This window comes from Alligator sinensis, unplaced genomic scaffold (assembly GCF_000455745.1).
Source record: "Alligator sinensis unplaced genomic scaffold, ASM45574v1 scaffold743_1, whole genome shotgun sequence".
NCBI lineage: Eukaryota > Metazoa > Chordata > Crocodylia > Alligatoridae > Alligator > Alligator sinensis.
In genome coordinates, this window is record NW_005842512.1 from 330,963 (window position 1) to 343,374 (window position 12,412).

The following is a 12,412-nucleotide window of genomic DNA, read 5'->3' on the forward strand; positions in this document are numbered from 1 at the left end:
GAATCCACAGCATACACACGGGCTGGGGAGTTCCCTTCTTGAAAGCACAGAGGCGGAAAGGGATCTTGGAGTCATTATTGACTCCAAGATGAACATGAGCCGCCAATGCCAGACCGCAGCCAGCAAGGCCAGCCATACCTTGTCATGCATTCAAAGGTGCATCTCAGGCCGGTCCAGAGAGGTGATACTGCCCCTCTATGCGACTTTGGTCAGGCCGCAGTTGGAGTACTGCGTCCAGTACTGGGCACCGCACTTCAAAAGGGATGTGGCCAGCCTGGAGAGGGTTCAGAGGAGGGCCACCCGCTTGGTGAGAGGGCAGCAGGACAGGCCCTACAAGGAGAGACTGAAGGACCTGAACCTATTCAGCCTCAGCAAGAGGAGGCTGAGGGGGGACCTGGTGGCTGCCTACAAGCTCATCAGGAGGAATCAACAGCAAATTGGCAGAGCTCTTTTCTCCCCAGCACCACCTGGGGTGACGAGGAACAATGGTAATAAGCTGATGGAGAACAGGTTTAGGTTGGAGATCAGAAGGCAATATTTTACAGTTAGGGTGGCCAAAATCTGGAACCAGCTTCCCAGGGAAGTGGTCCTCGCCCCTACCTTGGGCAAATTCAAGAGGAGGTTGGACTGTGTCTGGGGTCTTGTGAACCCAGCATTCATTCCTGCCTGTTACAGGAGGTCAGGCTAGATGATCTGTTCAGGTCCCTCCTGACCTTATCTACTATGAAAAAAATTCTCCCATTGTACCTTACATGCTACATCAGATGAGCTTTATATGGTGGGGCTATCCCTGTACCCTCATCACCTGAAGTAGCTAGGCACTGTTTAGAACTAATTTTTTTTTTGCTTTATTTTTTATCTGGGGGCGTCTTTTTCAACTCTTGCTACCTTTAACTTTTTTTAAAAAGATTCAAGCAAGGATAAATAAAGGGTATAATTTTTCATAGGAATGTCTGGGAAAAGGAAGAGAGAACTAATTTCCCAATACAGCTCTATGTCTGCTGTTATATCATAGCTATAGTAACCATCCACATAGTTTAGTGACCAAGGAGGAAAAGTTTTTTATCTTGAGGGGAACAAACAGTTGCAGAAAAAGGACTGAAATTGAGCTAAGCAATTTAGAAAGTTGATACTGCTGTTGAAATCCAGTCTGTGTGGATTAGTCTTCTAGGGTGCACAGAGCATGCAGTATAACATGATCTTCTAACTGGTCAAAACAGTGGGAAATGTATTGTAAGGAAAAATCCTGAATTGGCAAGATGTCATTCTTATTTAACTCCTGTTCTTAATGGCCAGGGCCAGGCATTGCACACAAACCAGTTTAAGTAATCAGAAACTGGTTTAAACCTGTAACAGAACAGACACTGAGTGTACATAAACCAGTTTGAAAATGGCTGAAACAGGTTTGAGATAAACCTGGTTGAATGAGACTTACCTGATTTGGCTCAAACTAGTTGATGCCCAGCCTGGCTGCTGCTGGCCCAGAGCACAGAGCAGCAGCAGCGACTGGGCTGGGTTGACCCCACTACGGTGTCAATGACTTCTGTGCTTGGGGCAAGCCCCCTCCCAGCAGGAAGGGGCTTATTCAGTCCCTTGCACAGCATCAGGGTCTGCCTGGCATGGCAGCCGCTGCTCTGTGCTCAGAGCTGGCTCTATCCCGGGAAGAGGAGGCTTATTCAGCCGCTGACTGCTGGCATTGCAGCAGGGGTCTCCCCAGCCCAGCCGCAGCTGTAGCTCGCAAGGGAATAACGGATGTGGGGCATCCACTGGCTGGGAGCCCTGGGACTGCAAGGTAACCCCTCCAGCAGTGTGAGTCTCAGGGCCAGCAGCTGAATTAGCCTCCTCAGTAGCTTGCCTGATCACAGAATGAGCAGCTGGGGCTGGGCCTGCCCCCACCCAGCAGCTGGAGCGACAAGCAGTGAGTGCCCGATGGGCAGGAGCCTGTCACAGCTTCCCGGCAGGGCTGTGCTGCAGGGCTGGCAGAGCTGTTGTGGAGCATGCCAGTGCTGCAGGGGCTTGCAGCCCAAGCCTGCAGCAGTCCCTCGCTGGGAAGGGGCTTGCTCTCCCCCACAGTGTGACAGGGGCTGTTGCCCCCAGTAAGGGCCCTGCCTGCTCTTGCTGCAGCCTTTACCTGACTGTCAAGAGGGGCCCTTAAGCCAGGTACAGGACATTACACTTTTACCAGTATAAGTGATCAGAAACCAGTCTATCCCATAACAGAACAGAAATTCAGCACACAAAACTGACCCATACCTGCAGCAGAACAGAAGTTCAATGCGCACAGGCTGGTTTAAGAATGGCAGAACCCAATCTAAGATTTGCTGCCTCCACCCCTCCAAGGGCAAATATATGTTCTGTTTGCTACGGATCTAAAGTATACCACTTACAGAAAAAGGCATAACTTAGATTGATTCTACCTCGGGCTTTTTTACTCTTTGCTGTATTGCCAAAGTAGCATGGGGTTCAGCATGCAAGCTGCAAAACTCACACAGGAACCTAGGCAAATGCTTGTATTATTAGCCCCTGCAGAGCTTTGTGCTGCTGCTACACTCCCTGCTAGTTTGAAGCTACAGAAGCTGCAGTCACCTCTTTGGGACTTCTTGGACTTGCCTTGCCTCTGTTCCTGACTCCTTACACAGCTTTGGGTATGTTTATCTCTCTGCATTCTGATTTTTCTATCTGATAAATGCATATGGTAACACCTCTCCTGAGATTTAAGTACAGTAATACTGTTTGTAAAATAACTCTGGCTTTGATTTTAAAATGATCTCTTTCTTGGTTCTGGGTAACTTGATTTTTAGATGTCTTGCTTGAAACACCATGAAAGAGGCCTAACTTCCCAGCAAAACCAAGCACTGTTCCTGTGAAAGTATGGTAGCCCCTAGGTGTTTGGAATTAGGGCGTTGTTGCATGTTAATTTGGAGCAGATCCTGGAGCTCTTTATCCCTGGAGTGTCTGCACGTTACACCTTTAAGTGTTTTAAAACACTCCTAATGCAGCTCAAAATTACACCACTCCAAGGCAGGATTATCTCTTGATCTGAATAACCCAGCTTCTTTTCCATTAAGGTGTGGCCACTCCCCACAGTTGTGCTGCCCAAATTGAAGGCATGATTGCAAGCCAGCACTAAACTGATTACACTGTGAGCTGCACAAATATTAATGTGTAACAAGGCCCTGAGACTGGACACCCAAAATCACTTGATTCTTTTTTGAAAATGAAGTTATTCAGTATAGCTGAAGCAATACATTGAAATGTCCTACATCTGTTCTCACTGTTGCCAGTGTAAGTCCAGGGGAGTTTCATCACTATAGGATATGTTGACCAAAATATTAACCTTTTTCTGAGAAGATTGGCTTCTACAATGGCCTTGTTCTTGACTAGCTTTAGTTTTCTTTTTGAACAGACTACAAACTTTTATTCTCATATGACATTGTGCACATTTTAATGAGGCAAATTCAAACAAACAGAACCAAAGTTGCTGAAATGACTTTTAAATGATCCTTATAGACTTGCTGTTTCTCAAAGGACTGACAGATTTCTATAATATATAACTTTTTGAAGGGCTCTTACTTGTAAAAGTATGTATATTTGTGTCAGTCTTATGTAAGACTCATGGTTTTTCACAAAACTTATTAACATTCTTATATGTAAAGTTATCAAAAAATATAATTTTTTTCCCCTCCAAACTGCTGCTAAGTCAGTTTTAGTGAATTAAAACCACAAAGAGAGAATAGAATCCTATTATAGGTTGGAATTTAGGAAAATCAAATAATGATAAATAACTTTGACAGAAAGATGCAAAGCAAATTCATGTACCCCCTGGCAACCTTTAAATTGTATCCTTAGACATCTTCAGTGAAACAGTACTCAGTGGTTGCATCTACATGTGCACATTAACAGTGCAGTCATTTAGGTTACTGCGCAATAACCGAAAATTACTGCACAGCCCGGGCACATGTCCACACATGTGCACCCATACTGCGCGGTAACTATGGTGACTTATGACAACTTGATACAGGTAGCAAAATTACACCCAAATAGTTACTATGCAGCAAGGTATATGTAGATGCCTTACTGTGCAGTAACACTGTGTGTGTGGACTGGCTTTACTCCCAAGTCAGTCCACACACAGTGTTACTGGGCTGTAAAGCCAGCACATGTAGACGTCAGCATAAAAACCACTTACTGTGCAGTAAATGCATGTGTAGACACTCTCAGTATTGCCCAATCATGATTCAGTCACCAACAAATAATGAGATTGCTTTAAAAATCACAAGTTGATCAAAAAATAATTTACTTGGAGCTTATTTTTTGTGAAGTTTGGGGGGTTTTTTGAATGGGGGTTAAGGGGGTTTTTGGAGCTTCTTGGGTTTACATTTTTTCTGCCCTTGCTGTTGCAGATAAACTTAAAAAAAAACTTTAAACCTTAAAAAAAAAAAAAAAAAAAGGCTGAGATTCCCATGTAATTTTGACTTGAGGAGTTGAGAGTTAAACACAAAATACTATGAAGTAAGTGATAACATCAAAGGAACTGGCAAAAATGAATGCCCCCATAAGGACTGAACATAGACTTTAAAAATGGGAGTAGTAATCCCACAGATCTCAGTGGAGTTGCATGTTGTAATTGAGTTGTCCGACGCAATAGCACAGCCCAATGTTTACACTAAAGAACAGGGACTATTGGGCAGGGGGTGGGGTATATCCATTTTCCATTTTGAGTATTCGGAGACTGGCTTTCAGAAACGCCGTAATGGGGTTTATGACAGGCTGCTTGATTCATTGCGTTGCTGATAGCTGAAAAGAATGCTCAGTAGGAGGAGAACCACTGTGTAGAATTAATCAGTCACCAGTATGTTCAGTGCACTGTATTAATAGTGGGCTGCAATTTCAATCCAGACGCTTTGTGTGCTCTCCCGTAGGCAGTCAGACAAGTCTTTTCCGAGGATGACATTTGCTTCACTACAGATATGTCATGGATCATTTTTCACATCCCCCGTTGAAGTGGTTTATTTATTATCATCTGTCCTGGTGTTATATCCTGGACATGGGAGAACTGTTTACTGCACCAGAGTGCCAATATTTCCTTGTTACTGTGTAGTCTGACTTCAGGAGAAAGCTTGTGATAAAGCTTGCTAGCCACGTCTCGATGCTGACTTAGCTAAAGCAAGGAACTCCAATTCAAACTGGCAAGAGGCAAAAAGAAAGCAGAAATTGGTACTTTCATACTGAAGTGATTTCAAAGTGGAAAAGTACAGGATTCATCACCGCACCAAGGGAATTGGCTTCAAAAGTTTCATTTGTAAGACAGTTGAATACAGTTTTGATTCTGCAAAACATCTAGGGCTAAATTTTGCAAACCTTCCTCATGGTGTTCTGCCTTTACTTGACAAGTGGTCTCATTGAAGTTGAGTTTCTAGACCTTTCAGGGTTTTTGTTGGCACTGTTTACCGAGAATGCTGACAGAATTTAGCTTTTGTCATTCCTTCACTGATATCAATGTTGACTCCCCTCTGTCTTTTTTCCCATGCACACATACAAATAACATTTACTATCCTTCAATATTTTAATACCACATTTTAAGAAAAGACGCTACATTTATTTCAGATCTGCTGCTTGTGCTTTGGACTCACACTGCCAAGATAAAGTTTCCAAAAATCTACATCAGGCTGATCAATTAAAGTAGCAGCTAAAAATGTGACACCTAAGATTATTCATGGTTATTATTAGAAAGGAATCATGTTGATCTTTGGAGTGGTGCCAATGCAAACTATGACTACCCAGGGTAAACTGCATACTAGAAGCTGTAGAAAGAAATATGAATCCATTAAAGAATTATCACCATCTTCAGTGTTTTAGGTTTTAAAAATAAGCCACCCATACAAGTAGTGTTAATTAGCTCCAGTTGTTTAAGATTCCAGACCAGAGTATGGTCCACTTGGCCATGTGCTGTCCTAACACATGCTGTCCTTGCCCCAAGGATCTTCCAATGGAAATAGACAAAAGACCTACTGTTCCTACTTCCCAGATAAAAAGGTGCAACGTAAGAGAAATTGAGTTGCCAAGATCATTGCAGGATTTTTGGGGGGGAATCTTGAATTCTGGTTTCCATAAGCCCAGTCTAGTGCCTTAACCATAAATTCAGCCCTGCTTGGGAACTGGGATAGGGAAGAGTTAACAACTATTTAATTAATGCTCATTGTATCAGCCAAAGCCTTCTGAAAATATGTTCTACTCTAGAAACTACAGAGAGCTGAAATTGCTTAAAGCATAACTGCTGTTTGGGACTGATCAGCTGTCTCCCAGCCCATAAAAATGTCATCAGTCAGTTCACCTAAGGAGGAGAGTCTTCTTCAAGAGATCATGGTGGGGTGGGGAAGCCCTTGTCACACCAGCTAAGTGTAAGATCTGGCAATGGATACCTACTGTGCAGACTGTAGTGGCAGCAGCTCTCTGAGTCAGAAGTCTTAGGAGACTCCTCGGTTACAGCTGGTTTGAGGTTGGACTGTAAATTGTGTTTGAACAATTCATGCATCCTTGGGGAAAGGGGACTGAGATGTTGATATTGGTAGAAATTCCCCTGAAAACGCGGGCCAGTGGGGTGGTGTGCAGGTTTTCATGAGACTGACATCAGGCTTTGCCTTTGTCCCAGTGGAAATACCCTGCTACAAGGCTTTGTCATTACAACGGCGTATCTGGTCCTCATCTTGGCCACTGCAGAGGGCTGCCTGTCAGTGGGATTAATGTTGTTTTATTACACTAGGGGCTGGCCAGGATGAGAATGTTTCCCAGCAGAGTTCCAAATGACTGGGGAAAAAAAGACCCCTTCACTTTCAGGAACAAAACAGCACCGACTGTGTAAAGCAAGGTTCCTGTAGTTATTTAAAGAGCTGTGATTTATTGAAAAGCTGGTTTTTGCCAGTTAGTTTAGGCCCCAAATTTAAGATTGTTATACACTCTATTTGTATTTTTAAGAAACCTAAACATAAATAGGACTGTTTTCAATAAATGTTCTGACATAATGCTTACAGAGAAAAATTAAGGCAGGTTTTGTGTATTTGGGTTTTTTGGGAAGGTTAATTCAGTCCTTTCTAGCATTTGCATGCAAAGGGTTAGCTTGCTGTGATAGTAGTTGAGAACCAAAAGGAGCTGGGAACAAAAGCAAAATGGACAAATCTGCACTCATTGTCCAACAGGGGTGGATGACACAAACTAAAGCAAAGAGAGCATAAATAATGAGAAGTAAATTTAGGCATTTACATTTCTTTGCTTTAATATTCAAAATTGTTAGTAAGGAAAACTTCAGTTTTTCCCCCCCCTTAAATATGATTGTTAATCTGAAAAATGTCCCATCAAAAAGCATAACTGGAAAATAGTATAACTGGAGTATTATGCTACAACTTACCTGGTAATTTATTAACAACCTTATTAAGACTTGTGTGCCAACCAAGGCAATGGTATACCTTGCTCTCTCTCTTTTTTTTTTTTGCTGAGTACTCTTTAAAATTGCCAAATACAAATGTGGAGCTGTGCAAAAGTACAGTCTGTGCTGTCATCAACAGCCCTCATAAACATAGTGTTACCTGATATGGAGGTAACTGTGTAAACAGAAGTGGTAGCTCTCTATGTGCTTTTCAATCTGGGTAGATGTTGAAGGCTGACTTCTGTTATCAGTGAAGTATTCTGACTCAGAATACCTCTGGGTTTACGTGTCTCAGCAATGGTGAACAGCATTTGGCCCAGAGTTGTCATTATCAGAACAGAAATATTTCTATCTATTTTAAAGGAGGAAAATTGTGTGATTTCTTTTTTGTTCCTATTGAATGTTCACCAGATTCCAACTATTTTTTGTACTTTAAAATCTAGCATTCTTTCATTTAAAATGTAAAAAAAAAAGAAATCCCCAAGGTATCAAACCTGTGTGTCATCAGCACTAAGTCTCCTTTATAACACTATATTGCCTAGACCATATTTTTTTCAGGAAATGTGGGTGCACATATAACTGAAGAAATATAGTAGCAGTGTTTTCTGCCACTTAAGCTTCTGCAAAAGGGAAGCAACAACAAAACAAAACAACCCCCTCACCCCCCAAAAAAATGCTGCAAATGCTGCATGTAAAGCGCCCAAGCTGCTGGCTGTGGACACTTTCTCTTCCCCTTCCCTCCTGCTCTCCCTGTAACTCTGACAGAGGCTCCCAAGGGAAAATCTTTCTTTATTCATTCTGCCTTTCAAAAATAAGGTACATATTTATTCGGGGGCATGATGTACATGAGAAAATATGGTATTTTAAGTCTTTTTTTTACTTGACTAGAATTGGCTTGGTGTGAATGATGATCATGTCAGACCATAAGTATTTTGTATAGAGAAGGGCACACCTACTAAGGGCCTCTCTGTCTGTCTCTCTCGCTCTCTCTGCCAACACGAATGGGAATTTTACCTGTGAAAGAGTTGCAGCAGCTCCTAAAGCAATATTTTATGCTTGTATCATTCTTTCTTATGCAGTGGTTAACTGAAAAACAGCCACACTGTAGATCACAGACAGAAAAACATGTAGAAAAAACCCATGACTCCTTTACGGGCCTCAGAGTAGCTACAGGTATTAGCCATGACATTAGACTTGGAAAAGTTGACACCGCCAGCAGGAACCAGAGGAATAAGAGGGATAGCTAGAACCCATCTGGACTCCCATATGCTCGGTGGCCCAAGGCCTGAAGAATCCCAGAACATTGGTTATAAAATGCTGAAATATTTGACACTGTTCTGTATCATGGCTCTGTGATGGTTCTTTTTTGATCAAGTATAAAATAAACACACACTACTTTACAGTTCGTGTGATATTTTGTGGTCTTCAGGCAAAATGAAGCACCCCTTGTTTAACTCTGTTACTCATGCAATCCAAGATTTTAATTTATTGTTTTTTGTTTCTATGAATTGACAATATATTTCCCTCAAATTCACAGAGAACGCTATTCAGCTAGTCCTTTGATGGTTAATTTGAACGCTTTTGCTTTCCCATGCACGGGAAGTAGAAGGTGTCTTTGTACTTCTGAGGCAGAGTTAAAATCCCATTAAATAAGTATTAATATTACATTTTCTATTACTTGTCTCTCCCTCCCCCATGTGACTATGATATTCTGCATCTGAAGTAGAGAAAGAGACAAACGGGTAAAAACCTCTCTCTCCCCTTGTCTCTCTCTCTCAATAAGCAGCACCTGAACACATTAAGCGATTTCCATCTTGACCTGAAAGTTCACTAGGTGCCTGCAGTTCTGTTGCAACCTAAGCATATGGGAGCTTAGTTCCTTTTTGAGCCCCACTGTGATCCCCAACTAGGCAGATAGCACTTAAATACTCAATCTGTCCCTGTGGAGTAGGCATGCTGTGAACAAGTCTAATCTGCATAAGCAGGATTGGGCTGCTCTCCTTATGTGGGAGAACTGGGTTTAATTCCCCTCTCACCCTGAAGGGCTTCAAATCCACATCTTCATTTACATCCAGGCTGTAGGTTATTCTGGGTGGGGGCCATTGTGCAGAAAGATGGACCACCGTACAGAAAGAGAACACAAGGGCTAGGGACAGACATTACACATAAACTGGTTTAAGTGATCAGAAACTGGTTTAAACCTGATGTTCAGTGCACATAAACCATTTTGAAAATGGCCAAAACTGGTTTGAGAGAAACCTGATTGAATGTAGTATCAGACTTAACTGATTTGGGTCACACCCATTTATGCAATAGCTGTCCGAGACCACTTCCTGGTTTGTGTTAAATCCCCCAACATCCTAGTTGCTTTGCAACTCTGGACAGGACTCTGCTCTCTGCTCCAGCCCAGCAGGTCTGGCCCCTCCCCTCTGCTCCCTGGTTGAAGCTCTGGCAGTGGCCGCAGGTACAGCAGGGCCTGCCAGGCTTCCTCCTAGTCCCCCCCCACCCAATCCCTTCACCACTCCCTGCTCAAGCAGGGATTACCTACTCTCCTCTGCCTTACACAGACACCTCTCAGCATTAGCTAGCAGACCACATGCTGGCTATGATCCATGCTGTGGGAGACAGGACAAAGGCAGACTGTCCACTTAGGGCTTTTTCGAGCTAATCAGCAGGTCAGCTGGTAATGTCCCTCCATTCCTTCCTTGGAAAAAGTTGTTTAAGAAGAGCTTAGACCAATGAGAGAGGCATTTGTTTTGCTGATGGGCTGACTAAATGGTGTGTAACTCCCTGCTGTGTAAGTAAATGCTGTGTAAATCCCTGCTGGCTGAGGGAGGGTAGGGGGGACCTCTCCCTAATCAGAGCATCCTTCCGGGGCCTGGTCATGCCCCCCTCAGTTCAGCATTGTGGAAGGGAAGGGAGGGCTCCTTCTAGCCTGAGCCACTGCAGGCATGTGCCTGCATTTCTTCAGTCCAAAGGGGATGTCTGTACAGTCACACACCGGTTTAGCCTAGCCAGGTTAGACTAACCTGCAAAGATTGAATCAATTCAGGCTCAGGCTTTTTGAAAGTCTGTCTCTAGCCAAGGTGAAGCATGACTATTCCAATGCTGGGAGCACTTCATCTGAAAGTGAAAAGCCCTGGGTCCTAGGTCTCCCAATATTATTTTTGATCTTTATCAGAAGCAGGACTCAGGTCTTTCTCCAACCAACCAAGCAAGCATAGCAACCACTGGGCTTATGTGCTCATATTCTGACATGTACTCTCTCTTCCTGGCCCTCTTAATCTTGATTACCTGCCTGCCAAAGGTATAGCCACAGTGGGAAGGAGTGGAGAGTGTCCCTACTGAGAATAGCTTACAACTTGATAAGGAAAACATTCCTGTGGGAGATATAGGTTTGAATCCCTGCAGGCTGAGGAAGGAGGAATTGGACCCAGGTCTACCACTTCCAGTGCTGTGACCAAACTTCTCTTATGTGAAAAGTGGGTACCATCCCCAAGTATGTTTTGGGAGTTAGTCCTGTTTGATTCTTTCAAATAACACTTGGAGGCACCATCCCTCAGTTGAAGACTCCAGGCTATGGATCCTAAGAGGACAGAGGTGCCTCCCTTCACAGGACCCAACTCCCCTCATGCACAGTGAGGAGGCAAGGCAGTGGGCCTTATTCTGCTTGGGGCCATGGCCACTATATGGCATGTGGGACTGGAACCTGATCCAGCACATGGTAGAATGGGTCCCAGCCACACGTGCACCAGATTGGGCCCACGGAGTCAATATGGCCCGCAGACCCATCCTGTACCAGTCATCCAACCTGAGAAGCAAAAAGGTCAGGCAGCTCTGGTTTAGACAGGGATGGTTGAGTGGTAGGTTGGACTATGGTAGTTGACCTCCTGAAGGCCTTTGCAGCCCTAATTTTCTATGATTCTATGTTGCTGACAGGACATGATGTCACAGTAATAAGCAGGGATCCTGGTTTTCCCTGATAAAGAATCGCAAATTCTCTGATCAAACCCCCCAAATCTGTGATTAAAATGAAAGGCAGGTATTAGCTGAAAACAATTATTTTATATATTGTGATAAAGAAAAAGAAAATATAAATGACCAAACGCCAAGCATGAGAGCAAGTTGTGCTCGTGGCGTGGGGGAAGTAGTGGGCGTGGCCTGATAGCCGCGAGATCGGCGGTCCCGGGCTGATTGGCAGGGGGCGGGCAGATGCAGCCCGTTTAAAAGGAAAAGCGCGCGCGCCAAAAAGCTGGGACTCACGCCATATCGGAGAGGCCTGATCACCCTCACCGGAGGTCCTGCATCCACGAAATCCCTTCCCCCCCGACGCCCCCATCACGACCGAATTAGAACTCTCGAGTTAACAGCAAGTTTATTCTTGAAACTGCTGTAAAGGAAACCACCTATACGAAAGTGTGAGTAAAGCATTTATTTGTTATACCGCCTCCTTGGTGTTTTCTGTCGACGGAGAAAGAGATAGGAGAAGGAGGAACAAGGCCCCGTAACCCTTTCATCCCCGGCCTGTTCGCATAATACTTTTTCTGGGTCCAACCACCCATCGTCAGGTTGGTCATATATATTTACAATTTTAAAGCAATTTGGAAGCCTACCAGTGCCTCAACCACTGTAATAAAATCAATTCTAAATATCTATAAATTTAGGTATTTGATTTCGGGTTTTTTATCATGGAAAATCAGAGTTCCCTCTGCCCCCTTTGCTCACCAGATTGCAGGTTCAGGCTCCTCACTCCCCCACCCTCCTACAGCCCCTCTGGCCCTACTGGTACCCCTCACTCCCCTCCCCTCCACAGCCCTTCTGGTGCCCCACACCCCTCACCCACAACTCCCTGCCATCCCCTAGCTGAGGGGGCCCCCAGCTGCCAGGGCTACAGGGTCAGGGATCCAGGTCTGTAACCCCCTCCCCCACATAGGAGGTGGTGGCTGCTGCAGCAGAGCAGAGCACTGAGCCCATCTCTCCCCCCCCCCC